Source organism: Dama dama, chromosome 15 (assembly GCF_033118175.1).
Source record: "Dama dama isolate Ldn47 chromosome 15, ASM3311817v1, whole genome shotgun sequence".
Lineage (NCBI taxonomy): Eukaryota > Metazoa > Chordata > Mammalia > Artiodactyla > Cervidae > Dama > Dama dama.
In genome coordinates, this window is record NC_083695.1 from 32,674,430 (window position 1) to 32,690,950 (window position 16,521).

The window sequence follows — 16,521 nt, forward strand, 5'->3', positions numbered from 1 at the left end:
CCTGGAGAAGGGAAAGGCTACCCACTCAGTATTCTGGCCTGGAAATTCCAAGCCAGATATAGTGCTAATGTTAGAAATGCAAATATGACTAAAATCAGAGGACCTTCTAAATGATCACTGTCTAATGAGAGAAAAAAAGAACTATAACCTTGGAAAGTAATATCTGAACTGGGTTTTAATACAGTTGTATAATAAGAATCTAATTTTTGTCTCTGGTTCTTGACAGGGAAGCTTCTAAACCTTCGGAATTTCTCAAATGATCTGAGTATCTCTGCTATTCATGTTGGGCCCTTCCAGTCACACTGAATTGATACTAACCAGGTGACTCACAGTGGGGCCCTTGATAGTTTCAGGATAGGGACTGGCAGTACTAGAAAGCCCAAGTACTGTGTGGCTAGGAGGTTGGGGCTTTGAGTCACATGATCTCAGACAGACCTCTGGAAAATAGAGGGAGGCTGGAGACTGAGTTGAATCACACAGGCCAATGATTCGATCAATCATATCTACATGACGGAGTCCCAGTAAGAACTCTGAACACTGAGTTGGTGAGCTTCCCTGGTTGATAACACTCATCCATGTGTGAGAAGGGTGACACATCCTGAGGATACAGAAGCTTTGCTTTGGGGATCCTCCCACACTTATCCTATGTATCTCTTCCTTTTGCTTCAAATTTGTAACTTTTCACTATAATAAAACTGTAATCAGGAATTCCCTGGTGGTCCAGTGGTTAGGACTCAGCACTTTCACTGCCAGAGCCCAGGATCAATCCCTAGTTGGGGAACTAAGATCCTACAAGCTGCATGGCACAGCCAAGACAAAAACAAACTGTAATCATAGGTACAGCATTTTCATGAGTTCTGTGAGTTGCTCCACCAAATGATCAAACCTGAGAGAATCAGGGGAACTCCTGAATTTATAGTTGATTGATCAGAGATGCACATATCCTGGAGACTCCTGAATTTGCACTTGGAGTCCAAAGTTCAGATAGTCTTGTGAGAAACTGTGCCCTTAACATGAGAACATTAAGCTAATTCTGGTTAGTTAATGTTAGAACTGTATTGCAAATACCCAAGAGGAATTCACTTAAAATAAGAATTTACAAAGTTATTCATCACAAAGGATAGCACACATCAATAGAATGGAACATGAATCAACCACGAAAAAATCATATTGTAGATAAATATTTATTAAAATGGAGATATAATCACCATTCTTTTTTTTTTTTCCCCCCCACCCCATAATCACCATTCTTTTTATCTCCAGCTCCAATCTCTTCCCCTGAGGTTCAGACTTGTATGTTCAACTTCCTACTGAACATAAGCCCCTGGATGTCTACTAGGTATTTCAAACCTAACACACCCCAAAGAAAAAAATCTTGATTCTTACCAATCAGCTCCTCCACATTCTTCCCTATCATAGTAAAAAGCTCTACCATTCACTCACTTGTTTAGGGCAAAACTGGAGTCATGCTTGACTCCTTTCTTTCCTGACACCTCTCTTTTTCAGTTTAGTTGCTCAGTCGTGTCCATGGACTGTAGTCTACGAGGCTCCTCTGTCCATGGGATTTTCCAAGCAAGAGTACTGGAATGGGTGGCCATTTCCTTCTCCAGGGGATCCCCTCACTAGTCCATCAGCAAATCTTATTGATGTTACTCTCAAAACATATCCCTTCTTACCACCTACACTGCTATCATCCTAGACAAAGTCAGCTATGTTTATTGCATAGAATACTGCAATAGCCTGTATGTACTGTCCTTGCTTCCATTACAATCACTTCTTCACACAGCAACCAGAATAATCTTTTTAAAAAAATCAATATTATTATTCCACATAAAACACTCCAATGAGTTCCCATTACACTCTGAATGAAATCCAGATTTCTAATCTTATTTATTTATTTACTTATTTATTTGGCTGCTTCCAGTCTTAGTTGCAGCATGTGGGATCTTTTGTTATGGTCTGAGGAAGACTCTATAGTGGCAGCATGTGGGATCTTAGATCCCCAATTAGAGATCCAATCAGCATTCCCTGCATTTCAAGGGACTCTTAACCACTGGACCACCAGGGAAGCCCATGGATCCTCAATCTTAAATCCCTCATGATTTAGTCCCTACTTTTCTCAACAATTTCATCTTTACTGCTCTCTGTCAAACCCCATCATTTCTCAGAAAATGACAAGCTAGTTCCCATCTCAAGGCTTTTCCACTGCGAAATCTCTCTCCATTGAATGCCCACTCCCCAGCTCTTTGCATAGGCTACTATTTTACTTCAATCAGGTCTCTCTCTACTCGGGCTTCCCTGGTGGTCCAGTGACTATAAGCATTTACCTGCTAGTTCAGGAGACATGGCTTCGATCCCTGGTCTAGAAAGACCCCCACATGCCTCGGGGCAGCTAAGCCTGTAGGCCACAACTACTGAGCCCAAACTCTGGAGCCTGTGCGCTGCATCTATTGAAGCCAGCACGCCCTAGAGCCTGTGCTCTGCAACAAGAGAAGCCAGTGCACCACAACTAGAGACTAGCCTCCACTCACTGCAACTAGAAAAAGCCCACATGTGGCAACCAGGACCTAGCACAGACAAAAATAAATAAATAAAAATTTTTAATGTTAATAATTATATATTTTATGTATATTTAAATATAGTTATTACATTTATAATTGTATATAACTATATACTTCATATGTATAAATGATATATAACTGAATTACTTTGCTGTACACCAGAAACACATTATAAATCAATTTATTGAACTATACTTCAGTAAAATTAATTAAAATTGCCAACTACCAATAAAATCAGTATTTACTGTTAAAAAGTGTATTAAATTAAAATAATGAAATAAAATTATCAAACACCTATCTCCTTACCCTGCTTTATTTTTTTTTTTAATTGTATTTATCACTATCAGGCATTTCTCATTATCTGCCTTTCCCATTAGAACATAAGCTCCATAAGGCAGGGACTTTGTTTATCTTACTTGCCACTGTATCTTCAGAGAGTCCCTTGGACAGCAAGGAGATCAAACAACTCAGTCTTAAAGGAAATCAACCCTGAATACTCATTGGAAGGACTGATGCTGAAGCCGAAGCTCCAATACTTTGGCCACCTGTTGTGAACAGCTGATTCATTGGAAAAGACCCTGATGCTGGGAAAGATTGAAGGTAGAAGGAGAAGGGGGCAACAGAGGATGAGATGGTTGGATGGCATCACTAACTCAATGGATATGAACCTGGGCAAACTCCAGGAGACGGTGGGACAGGGAAGTCTGTAATGCTGCAGTCCATAGGGTCACAAAGAGTCGGATACAACTTGGTGACTGAACAACAACAACAAATCTTCAGTCTAGTACACTATGTAGACACATAGTGGGCATAACATAAGTAAATAAATAACCATAAATAACTTGCTGAATGAATAAATGGTTAGAATGTTAGGTGAAAAGGACAGGTTATAACAGGATTTTCAGAACTGTTCATTTTTATAAAATTAAGCAAAATGGAAAAGAAAAGCTACTACACACAGAGAGTCAATCCTTATTACATGGATTCCTCATAGGTAAATTTTCCTACTCACTAAAATTCATGTGTAACCTCAAAATCAAGATCTGCAACATTTTCACGGTCATTCATGGACATGTGAATGCACAGATGGTGAAAAATTTGAGTTGCCTGATGTGTACATTACCAGTTGAGGTCCAAGGCTAGGGAGATATGCAGCCTTCTGGCTTCAGATTTCAAACTATAAACAAGTGTCCTTTTAGTGGCTTATTTAGTGCAATATTTTTCACATTTTTGTGCTTTTGGTCGGTGATCTCACTGTTTATCTTTTTTTTTTTTTTTTTCACTGTTTAAAATGACTCCCAAGTGTAGTGCAGAAGTGCTGACTAGTGTTTCTAAGTGCAAGAATGCTGTGATGGGCCTTCTAAAGAATACATGTGTTAGATAAGGTTCATTCAGGCATAAATTACAGTGCTATTTACCATGAGTTCAATGTTAATGAATCAATAATATATATTAAATAATGTGTCTTAACAAAAACACACATAAAACAAGGTTACATGTTGATTAGTTAACAAAAATGCAACCAGCAGCTCATAGGACTCTAACCCTGTATTTCCCCTAGGAGCAATAATTCAGTATTCATTAATTCAGCATTTGCAGTGATACTATAGAACATATTACCACAAATAAGGAAAGTGTGTGTGTATTTGTGTATGCAAAATTAAAAGGGCACAGAGATTATATATCATTATGTGTGCGTGCTCAGTCGTTTCAGTAACATCCAACTCTTTGCAACCCCATGGACTGTAACCTGCCAGGCTCCTCTGTTCACGGGATTCTCCAGGCAAGAATACTGAAGTGGGTTGCCATTTCTACCTCCAGGGGATCTTCCTGACCCAGGGATCAAACCCGAGCTTCGTGCTTCTTCTGCACTGCAGGCAGATTCTTCACCGCTGAGCCACCAGGGAAGCCCCATATACCATTATACCATGGTGTTAATATAGTTATTGCTAGTATAATCTTTGGATGTGAAGATTATAAGGTATTTACTTCTTAATTTTTTCCTTATTTGTATTTTCTATTTTTTTACAATAAAAAGATTTTTGTTAGAAGAAAAAAACTGAGTCACTGCTAATATTTTAAAATAAAAATTGTATCAGTAAACATTTCATGGTAGCCAAAGGAATATAAAAACAGGATAAGAACAGTAATAATCAATAATTAAAAGTGTAAATTTATAGCTCTCCTCTGAACTTTTTAACCTAGATCTTCTAAATGAAGCCTCATATATGCAAATACACATGTAATCCTATACACTTCTTCCTAAGTAGTGATTAATAGACTACTCAAATACTAACAGTTTGAAACTCACCCGTTTATAATCACAAAATCTTAGAGTGGAAATAATCTTTAGAGAGCATACAGTTAAGTTTCTAACCTAATGCAAGAAACTTTTTTATAATCCTTTTTACTAAGTGGTCACCCACCTCCTATCAGAATATGTTCAAGAACGGAAATCACATTATCCTATACGGCCATACATTTTAATTCCCAACCACTGCTCTTAGTTTAATCTCTGATCAAATACAGATCTACTATTTCCTCTTTATACATAAATGTAAGCCTTTTGGGCTTCCCAGGTGGCGCAACTGGTAAAAAACCCTCCTGCCAACGTGGGAGACATAAGAGACGCAGGTTCAATCCTGGGTCGAGACGATCCCCTGAAAGAGGCATTGCAATCCATTCTAATATTCTTGCCTGGAGAATCCCCATGGACAGACGAGCCTTGTGGGCTTCAGAAAGAGTCAGACACGACTGAAGAGACTTACTAGCATGCACACATGCAAGCCTTTCAAATTCAGAAGACAAAACTCGTGCGTTCCCTTAATCATCTCTTTCCAAGCTAAACACTCTACTTCAGCCATGACTCAAACAGTATACAACTTTATTCATCCCCTCACATAATCCCCACGCTTAGTCTACGGGCTGGATCTGGTAACTTGCTTCTAATGAACACAATACAGCAAAGGTGATGGGATGTCATTTCTAAGGTTAGGTTACAGACTCTGGCTTCCATCTTCTTCACTGTCATGGAAGTCAGCTGCCGTGTTGTATGGAGACTCCCACAAGGCAAGGAACTGAAGGATGCTTCAGCCAACAAGCTAGTAAAGAACTAAGGTCCTCAATCAATCAACCTGTGAGCAACTGAATCATGCCACACGAGAGGCAGAACCTGGAAAGTGATCCTCCGCCAGTTGAATCTTCACATGAAATCAAAGCCCCTGTTAACAACCTGATGACAGCCTATGAGAGATACACCTTGATACCTGACTCACAGAAACAGAGGTAACAAATATGTGTTGTTTTAAGTTGCAAAATTTTGAGGTAATTTGTTATGCAGCAATAGATAACTAGCAATTTCACATCTCATTGTAGCCTGGGGAAATTCCCATACATGTATCTTTTTTAAATAGAGGAAAACTGAAAACAATTTAAATGTTCACCAAAGGAGAACACGGGGAAGGCAATGGCAACCCACTCCAGTACTCTTGCCTGGAAAATCCCATGGACGGAGGAGCCTGGTAGGCTGCAGTCCATGGGATCTCTAAGAGTCGGACACAACTGAGTGACTTCACTTTCACTTTTCACTTTCACGCATTGGAGAAGGAAATGTCAACCGGCTCCAGTGTTCTTGCCTGGAGAATCCCAGGGATAGGTAAGCCTGATGGGCTGCTGTCTATGGGGTCACAGAGAGTGGGACACGACTGAAGCGACTTAGCAGCAGCAGCAGCAAAAGAGAATGGATAAATACAATGTGATATAGTCTTAAGATTTAATGCTATGTATCATTTTTAAAATGGAATAGACAAGGTAGATTTCTAAGGGGGAAAAAAGATTGATAACTTATTTACTGAATTTGAATGAATGGAGTCAAGTTTTAGATTCTATCTATGAGTCTTAGCCTACCAGCTCAATTGTTTCCAACTCTTTGCGACCCCATGGACTGTAGCCTACCAGGTTCCTCTGTTTGTGGGATTTTCCAGGCAAGAATAATGGAGTGGGTTGCCATTTCCTTCTTCAGGAGATCTTCCCAACCCAGGGATTGAACCCACGTCTCCCGCATTGTAGGCAGATGCTTTACCATCTGAGCCACCAGGGAAGTCCTCTACAAGTCTTGGCATGAGATAATAGTGATCAGAACTTTGAAAACCAATCAAATGGAAAAAGCAAGGCAGGACTTCCCTGGTGGCGCAGTGGATAAGAATCCGCCTGCCAATGCAACGGACACGGGTTAGATCCCCGTCCAGGAAGATTCTACATGCTGCGGAGCAACTAAGCTCGTGTACCACAACTACCGAGCCCGTGCTCAGGAACAGAGAAGTCACTGCAGTGAGAAGCCCACGCTTCACAACTATAGGGAAGCCCCTGCTCACTGCAACTGGACAAAGCAATGAAGATCCAGTGCAGTCACAAAGAAAAACAAAAAAGCTAGGCCATTAAGTCCTAGGAAAATTAAAAGCCATATTATCATCATAGTATGTAGCCCAGATTCAATACGTGTATAATATAAACAACAATGATTTCACCCACAAAATATGTAACTATGTTAAAAATATAAGGGAGAAGACATCTATGTGTTTAAAAGTGCCAACACCTCATGTACCTCATATTAAACACTTCTTATAGATTTAATAGCTTTTAAAAGTAATTTCTATAAGTATACTATTAGAAATATTTAAGACAGTTGATTGTGGCTGCCACTGTGAGAGGGGATAACTGCTATGCTTTCTTCTATGCATATAAACTATTCAAATATTTTTAACCATGCACATAGGTTACTTTGATAAAAAATAAGATAAACTTCCTTGTAGGGAGAGAGAGGAAAGGGACTTTGGGTTTATCTCTATTGTTTTATTTCTAAGAGGGAAAGAAGAAAAATAAATGTTAATAGTAGTTAATTCTGAAAGGTGGGAACATGGTATTATATATTTTTTCCATTTTAAATGGTATAAAATTTAAATAACTATTTTAAATTATTTTACAATTTCTCAATACCCAAATCCCAACAGTTTCCTACATAAATGGAATTCAGACCATTTTTGGTCTAGTCTGCCTTCCTTAGAATGCTCTCAACTTTGTCAGTGTACACTTAAACCAATATGCAAAATGTGTTTCCAAACTAGTACAAAAATATATGGAAATCAACAGTTTTGTGACCTGGATAAACTTGTAACATAGCTAAAGGCGTTTTTAGCAGCCATATTACCTAGGCAGTTACTGCTACATTTGTGATTAACCAAAATTCCCAGTTATTTTTCACATGAACCACTGCCCAACCAGCTCTTTCCTCATCCTGTTACTGTGCATTTGAGGTTTTGAATTTAAACACAGGACTTATACCTGCTAAATTTAATTTCAGTTTGACCCCATGATTTCACCTTATGGGCAGGATTTTTCAAGCTATATTCATCATCTGTCAAATTAACTATTCCTGCATCTTTGTGATACTTACATATCTGATTAACATGTTTTAAATTTTTTTTACTCTATCCAAGGTCCAAAGAAAACTCACCAGAGACTTTTCCTGATGAAATCAAGAGTCTAACTGGGTACAGTTATTCAGTCTTTCTACACATTCAGTCAATCAACCAAACTATATTTTACTACATAACAGCTACAAATGTATCAGGAAAGACTGGAAAACTGGGATTATGACTATAACTAGAACAATCTCTTGATCTAATAACCTAGTGGTTCTAAATAGAAGTAACAGAATTTAAGAATAGAAATAAGAAGAAATTATTTATAATAATCAAACCTATACTAAATCTTTTTGGTTAATGCTCCGTATCATCTGTTTGATCACTTATGTAATTTTTATGGATTAACATTAATTTTACAGGTCTGCAGTTTTCCAACTACTTTCCTTTTTTTTTTTTCTTGGATATCAGGATAGTTGTCTCTTTCTGGTTTTTATGATTTCTCAAAGATTAACAATGGTGACTCTGAGATCATCAGCCAGTTAATTCAGTAATTTGAAACTCAATTGAACCTTAAAGTTTTAATTCACTTTAAAATGATCATTCTTACTTACCATTCTGGGCTACTTTCTAGTTTAGAATTTGCTATATACTTTCCAGTTTGAAAACTAATGTCCTTGTTGTTAATAATAATCTATACAGTACTTCTCTTTAAAAGATATTTAGGAGAAGGAAATGGCAACCCACTCCAGTATTCTTGCCTGGAAAAGTCCATGGACAGAGGAGTCTGGTGGGCTGAAGTCCATGGGATTACATGACTGAGCATGTGTGCACGAGGGTGGAGGGAAATGGGTTGGTAGCAATAAAGTGGTAGAACTAAAAAAATAAAATAAAATAAAAGATATTTAGAATTTCTCACCACCCTTATGGCAGAAAGCGAAGAAGAACTAAAGAGCCTCTTGATGAAAGTGCAAGAGAAGAGTGAAAAAGTTGGCTTAAAACTCAACATTCAGAAAACTAAGATCATGGCATCTGGTCCCATCACTTCAAGGCAAATAGATGGGGAAACAGTGACAGACTATCTTTTTGCGCTCCAAAATCACTGCAGATGGTGACTGCAGCCATGAAATTCAAACACGCCTGCTCCTTGGAAGAAAAGTTATGAGCAACCTAGACAGCATATTAAAAAGCAGAGACATTATTTTGCCAACAAAGGTCCATCTAATCAAAGCTATGGTTTTTCCAGTAGTCATGTATGGATGTGAGAGTTGGACTATAAAGAAAGCTGAGCACCGAAGAATTGATGCTTTTGAACTGGGTGTTGGAGAAGACTCTTGAGAGTCCCTTGGACTGCAAGAAGATCCAACCAGTCCATCCTAAAGGAAATCAGTCCTGAATATTCATTGGAAGGACTGATGCTGAAGCTGAAACTCCAGTACGCTGGCCACCTTATTCGAAGAACTGACTCATCTGAAAAGACCCTGATGCTGGGAAAGATTGGAGGCAGGAGAAGAAGGGGATGACAGAGGATGAGATGGTTGGATGGTATCACCGACTCGATGGACATGCGTTGAGTAAACTCCGAGAGTTGGTGATGGACAGGGAGGCCTGCATGCTGCAGGCAGTCCATGGGGTTGCAAAGAGTCGGAAATGATGGAATGACTGAACTGAACTGAACTGATACAGTACTTATTTTTAACAGACGTTTAGAATTTCTCAAAACCCTTTAAACAGGTTATAAAGAAATTAATATACCATTATCCTATTCTATATATAGGGGAATTGAAGCACAGAGAAATTTAAATTATTTACCCAAGGTCAAAGAGCTACAATGAATCAAAATCTATTGCAGTCTATCTAGGGCTCTTTTTCATAAGGCTATGTAGATCTCTAACACAAAACTACTTAAGACAGCACACAAAACTTCTTGCTTAAAAACTGATTTTTCAGTTACTGGTTGACAAGAGTTAAGGATCAGGTGAGTGTAAAGGAAGTGGGTGTAGCCATAAAAGGGAAATATGATGTATCCTATGGTGGTGAAAATATTCTGTACCTTCACTGTATCAATGTCAATATGCTGGTTGTGATTCTGCACTACAGTTTTTCAAGATGTTACCACTGGGGGAAACTGGGTAAAGAATATATCAGACCTAATTCTGAGTGAATTTTGAGAAATATCTCAAAAGAAAAGAAGTTTAAGAAAAACTAATTAATAATTGATATTTCTCTTTTAAGCCAACTTAATTTTAAAGAAGCTTACTTAAACTGAATAGGTAAATTAAAGCAAAACAGAATCATGCATAGAGCTCTGAAAGTAAGCAGAGTGGACTTAAAAAGCGAAATAAGTCCCACTAACTAAAGCTTTAAACATAAAGATCTTTGTTAATTAAAAGGGATCCCTCAGGATTTTTATTTCCTAAAGAAGAAAAAGAAAACAAGACAGTCTAGGAAATAAATTATTAAATCACCTCAAACAGAATCACTGGAATAAAGCCAGAACCACCAGAGCTTTCCTCAACCCATGACACACTTTACTGCAATCCTCAACTTAGAGAAAAACTGAATGTGCACATGTGTCACCTTCAACTTGATATTCACAACCACACATTTCAAAAGAGTCTCAAAACTGCTTCTATTTTTTTTTTTTTTTTGCTACTTACAAAGTGGCTAAAGCTTCAACCATTTCCTGATTCTCCCAGCTGCAGGACTTGCAATTAGGGAAACATTCACTCAGCATCTAGAGCAGGTCTGGTTAGAAGAATGAGCTCATCCCTTCAGATGCGCACCTGATCCTCAGGAAGCTGCTCCTCCTCCAGCCAGCCGGCCTTTGTATGTTTAAAGTGACACCCTCACCTGTGTAACCACTTGGCCAGAGCCAGAACAAGTCCTTCCCTGTACACGCCTACTGTCACGGAATCATTTCCTGCTCCGGCCACCTCACACAGCCACCAAGTTTAGGCAGTCACGGCAGAAGTAACAGCTGCTGTTGCTCTCATTATGGCCTCACTAGAGAAGAATCTTATTTTCACTTTACAATGGAGGTCTGGTCCTTCACTACGATCCTGTGAACATCACACTATTTGTTTCAACAGGTCCTTGACCAGAGTCAGACCTGACAAGAATAACTCCTCTTTTTCAGAACTTGCAACTCATTTTTTAAACTAGGAATGTAATGCTTCAACATCTCTCTTATTCTGCTCGTCCTGTCTACAAGCCTCAGTTAACAAAGGCAGCTACACGGACTGTATGCAGTTATAGATGATGCTCCAAACTCAAGTTTGCCCCTCAGTTTCACTACCTCTAAGAAAACATTGACTTTGCCATAGCTGGCTATTTACTAGCAAAGCAAATAATAATCCTAACTCAAAAGATATATAGAACTCACATCAACATGATGTAATGGTGGTATTTTAATTATTTTCAATCAAAAGTACGTGGGTACCAAATGGTCATTCAAAAAATATGTCTGTGTACCTGTTACATAAAACTATTTGACAGGGTGCCAAACTGGGCTTTCAACTTAAAAAAAAAAGAAAAAGAAAGAAAATCTAAGAATTAACCCTTCTCATCTCAGCCTTCCAAGGACTTCTGCAGTATTCTCTGTCATGGTAAGCTTCTAATACACTAAGAGGCTGACTTTGGAATATAAATTAGTCAGCAAAACATCAAATTCACTATTGGTTACCTTTGAGAGATGGCAAGGGACTTGTGATCAAGAAGGAGAAACCCAGGGGCCTTCAACTTATTTAGTAATATTTAATTTGCTGGATAGTAGACAAGGGTACTTACTGTATTGTTCTTTTTAAATGTCTTAAGTAATAAATAATAAAATATTTTAAAACAGAGAAATTCTGAGCATCAAAAGACATAGTCAGAAGGGTGAAAGGCAACCCACACAAAGGGAGAAAATATCTGCAAATCATTTCTCTGATATGGAGCTAATATCTAGAATATATAAAGAACTCCTTAAAACTTAACAACAATCGATATAGAAGTGCACAAAGGACTCAAATAGACATTGCTGCAAAGAAGATATACAAATGGGTAATAAGCACATGGAAAGATGCTCAAAATCATGGGCCTTTAGGAAAATGTGAAGCACAAAAATAATAAAAATCGAAAACACCCACTAGGATGGCTACGATAAAAAAAAAACCCAGAAAATTAGTTGTTACTGAGGACATGAATAGATGGGAACTGCTAGTGGGAATTTACAATGGTGCAGCCACTGTAGACAATAGTGTGGCAATTTCTCAAAAAAAAATTAAAAATGGAACTATCATACAATCCAGCGACTCCACTTCTGGGTATCCAAGAGAAGTGGCCAAGAGGATGGACTTGAAAGACCTTGAGCTCACCTCCTCCAATGGGTAGACCCAAATCACAATTATTTATAGAGGAAATACTGATGAGAAAAACTGGAAGACCAGCAGAACAGATTTCTTCTACAGCTAAAGATATAAAGAAGGAATGATGGGTAGGAGGGGTGGTGATACGGTGTAGTCAAGACTCACATCCCCAGGTAGGCAATTACAATTGCCTAAATGGGAAGACAATTACAATTGCCATGGTTCTCCTCAAGGAATGAGGAGTCCATGCCTCACATCCAGGTTCCTAACCCTGATTCCTGCACCAGGACAACAAGCCCCACAACATTTGGCTTTGAAAGCCAGTGGGGCTTACATCTGGGAGAGACAGCAGGCTGTGGGAGCCCTTTAAGTGTGGGATTCCACTCTTAAAGGGCACACACAAAATCTCACACACTCTGGGACTCAGAGCAGAAGCAGTAATTTTAAAAAAAGCCTGGGTCAAAATCCACTGCTGGTCTTGGAGAGTCTGCTGGAGAGGCAGGAGGTAACTGGAGCTCATTCTAGGGACAAAGACACTGGCAGAAGCCATTTTTGAGGCACTTGTCCTAACATGTGGACACTGGTGCTGACAAATGCCAATTTGGAATCCTGCCTTTAAGCTTATTAATACTGGAACCCAGCCCCACCTACCAGCCTATCCACACCAGTACTGGGACACCTTAGGTCAAGCAGCTAGCCAAGCTGGGACATAGCCCCATCTACCAGCAGACTAGCCAGAGTCTGGGACACAGCCTCACCCACCAGTGGGCAGGCACCAGCCCAGGAATCCAATACCAGTAGGCTGACACCAGCTTCAAGAAACCCAGGACCCCACAGACAGTCATATCAGAAACCTGCCCCCACCCATCAGTGAGCTGGCACTAGGCCCACGACCCCTGGGGCCTTGACCCTACCCACTAGCAGGCCAACACTAGATCCAGGACTCCCTGCTCTGCAACCACCCACCCTGGAATATGGCTCTGCCCATCAGTGTGCCCCAGGACCCCTGGAGCCCCACAGCCAGCCCCCTTACGACCCAGCCCTATCCACCAGCAGCTGATAGCCTCTGCACAAGTCAGGGCCAGGCAAGCAACTGGACAGGTGGCCAGTGACACCTACCAGACCACTCACAGTAATACAGCCTACCACACCAGAAGGATCCACATACATAGCTCTGGTGACCAGAGGTAAGTACACTACTGTCATAGGACGTCTCCTAAAAAAGACCACTTCTCTAAGATCAGGAAAGAAACCAATCTACCAAATATTCGAAAATAAAAACAGCAAATCAGGCAAAATGAGATGACAGAAGAATATGCTCCAAATGAAGGAACAAGATTAAATCTCCAGAAGAACTAAGTGAGTGGAGATAAGCAATTCTACTCAATAAAGAGTTCAAGATAATGATAATAAAAATGTTCAACAAACTCAAGAGAAGACTGGATGAAGAGAGTCAGAAGTTACAGGTTTTTAACAAAGAGTTGGAGAATACAAAAAAGAACCAAACAGAGTTGAAAAATACAGTAAATGAAATAAAAAATACACTAGAAGGCAGCAACAGTAGATTAGATGATACAAAGGGATGGATCAGCAAGCTAGAAGACAGAGTAGTGAAAATCACTGAAGCTAAAAAGAAAAAAAAAAAAAAAGAAAGAAATGAAGACAGCTTGCAAGACCTCTCAGACAATATCAAGCATACTAACATTCGCATTGTAGGGGTCCCAGAAAGAAAAGTGGGAAAAAAGAGACAAAGAACATATTTCAAGATATTAATCCCAGAAAACTTAGCTAACCTGGACAAGAAAACAAACATTCAGGCCCCAGAAACAGAGAGATCCCAAAAGGATCAATCCAAAGAGGATGACAAGGAAACACATTGTAATTAAAATGGCAAAAACTAAAGATAAAGAAAAGAGAGTATTAAAAATAAGCAATGTAAAAGCAAAAAGTTACAGATGAACTCCCATCAGGTTGTTCAGTAGAACTCTGAAGGCCAGAGGGAGTGGCACAATATATTTAAAATGATGAAACGGAAAAACCTATAACCAAGAATACTTTACCTCCCAAGGCTTTCATTCATATTTGATAGAGAAATATGAAGTTTTACTGACAAGCAAAAGCTAGCTGCATTGCAGGCTGATTCTTTACCATGCGAGCCACCAAGGAAGCCCAAACCAACCATGAGATAATGGGTGTTCACTAAACTTACTGTGATAATCATTTCATGATGTATGTAAATCAAATCATTATGCTGTGCACCTTAAACTTACACAGTGCTATACTACAGTTATATCTCAATAAAACTGAAGAAAAAAAGAAACGAAAGCAAGGTCTCAAAGAGACCATTGTACACCCATATTCATAGCAGCATTATTCACAACAGCCAGAAGATGGAAGCAACCCAAGTGAACCAATAAGCAAAATGTGAAATATACATACAGTGGAGTATTATTCAGCCTTGAAAAGAACAAAATTCTGATACATGCTACAATACATATGATCCTTATGCTAAGCGAAATAAGCTATGCACAAAAGGACAAATACTCTCTAATTTATTTATGTTAGGTACCTAGAAGAGTCAAATTTAGAAACAAAAAGTAGAATTGTGGTTGCCAAGCACCCTGGGAAGGGAGGAATGGGGAGGAGTTGTTTAATGGGCATTGAGTTTCAGCTTTGCAAGATAAGAAGAGTTCTAGAGATTGGTTGCACAACAATGTGAATATGTTTAGAACTACTGTACACTCATAAAATGTTAATGAGATAAATTATTCTTTGTGTATTTAACCACAAATAAAAAAAGAGAGAACTGATCAAAATAGATCTTAACCTGCTAAATATATTGAACTCAAACAGTCTGCTGCTTTTCTCTTTTTTTCCAAAACTAATTCAAGCTTTATTGGTGATCTCTGTTGAAAAAAACTGATGCGCCATAGACAATACACAAATTTATTGCTCTGATCAGTTTCAGACAACTGTGAAGGCCGAGAGAAGTAAGGAAGCTGTAGAAGAAAAGTTTGAAGCTAACAGAGGTTGGTTCACAAGAAGTCATCTCCGTAAGACAGAAGCTCAAGGGGAAGTAGCAAGTGCTTAGGTAGGAGGTACAGCAGGTTATCCAGACAATTAATAAAGGTGGCTACACTAAACAACAGATTTTCAATGTAGACAAAATAGCCTACTATTAGAAGAAAATAACATCTAGGACTTTCATAGCTGGAGAGAAGTCAAAGTCCAGCTTCAAAGCTTCAAAACACAGCCTGACTTTGTTAGGGGCTAAATGCTGTTATCAAACCAAATTCAGGACAACCTGTCTAACAGACAGCAAAGCCAATCTACTGACACCAAGCTGTGGTGAAGGAAAGTACAGCATTTGTCACATGGCACCAAGCAAGAACAGGTAACTCATGCTCAAAAGACCAAAACTCCCTGATGGCTTTCAGGCAAGGGTTTTTAAAGGCAGCATCAGAATTGAGGGTTGCAGAGTACGTGATCAGCTTATGGACTTTCTTCCGACTGGTCGATGACGAGGTAACAGGATGACATTTTAGAAATCTTAATCGTCAACCTTCTGGTTCCAACCAGTCTAGGGTCTGTGGAAAATTCTTAAAATGATGGGACTACCAGACAACCTTACCTGCCTCCTGAGAAATCTGTATGCAGGTCAGGAAGCAACAGTTAGAACTGGACATGGAACAACAGACTGGTTCCAAATTGGGAAAGGAGGACGTCAAGGCTTTATATTGTCACCCTGCTTATGTAACTTACATGCAGAGTACACAGTGTGAAATACCGGGCAGGATGAAGCGCAAGCTGAAATCAAGATTGCCGGGAGAAATACCAATAACCTCAGATACGCAGATGACACCACTCTTACAGCAGAAAGCAAAGAAGAACTAAAGAGCCTCTGATGAAAGTGAGAGGAGTGAAAAAGCTGACTTAAAACTCAATATTCAAAAAGCTAAGATCATGGCATCCGGTCTCATCACTTCATGGCAAATAGATGGGGAAACAATGGAAACAGTAACAGACTTTATTTTCTTGGGCTCCAAAATCACCACAGATGGTGACTGCAGCCATAAAATCAAAAGACACTTCCCTGGAAGAAAAGCTATGACAAACCTAGACAGCATATTAAAAAGCAGAGACATTACTTTGCCAACAGAGATCCGTCTTGTCAAAGCTATGGTTTTTCCA

At 39.2% G+C, this 16,521-nt stretch overlaps 1 protein-coding gene across 22 annotated transcripts in view; it reads right to left on the reverse strand.

Moving 5' to 3' along the window:
• USP54 (ubiquitin specific peptidase 54) overlaps positions 1-16,521 on the reverse strand; it is a 118,626-nt gene that overhangs the window by 83,940 nt on the left and 18,165 nt on the right. The window contains exon 1 of one of the 22 annotated variants that reach the window (XM_061161822.1): positions 10,642-10,660. The exons of 20 other annotated variants lie outside the window; for them this stretch is intronic. The gene's annotated coding sequence lies outside the window, so the exon portion shown is untranslated. Of the gene's footprint in view, positions 1-10,641; positions 10,661-16,521 lie in introns of those variants that run through there. One more of the 22 variants, XM_061161815.1, reaches the window with a different exon arrangement.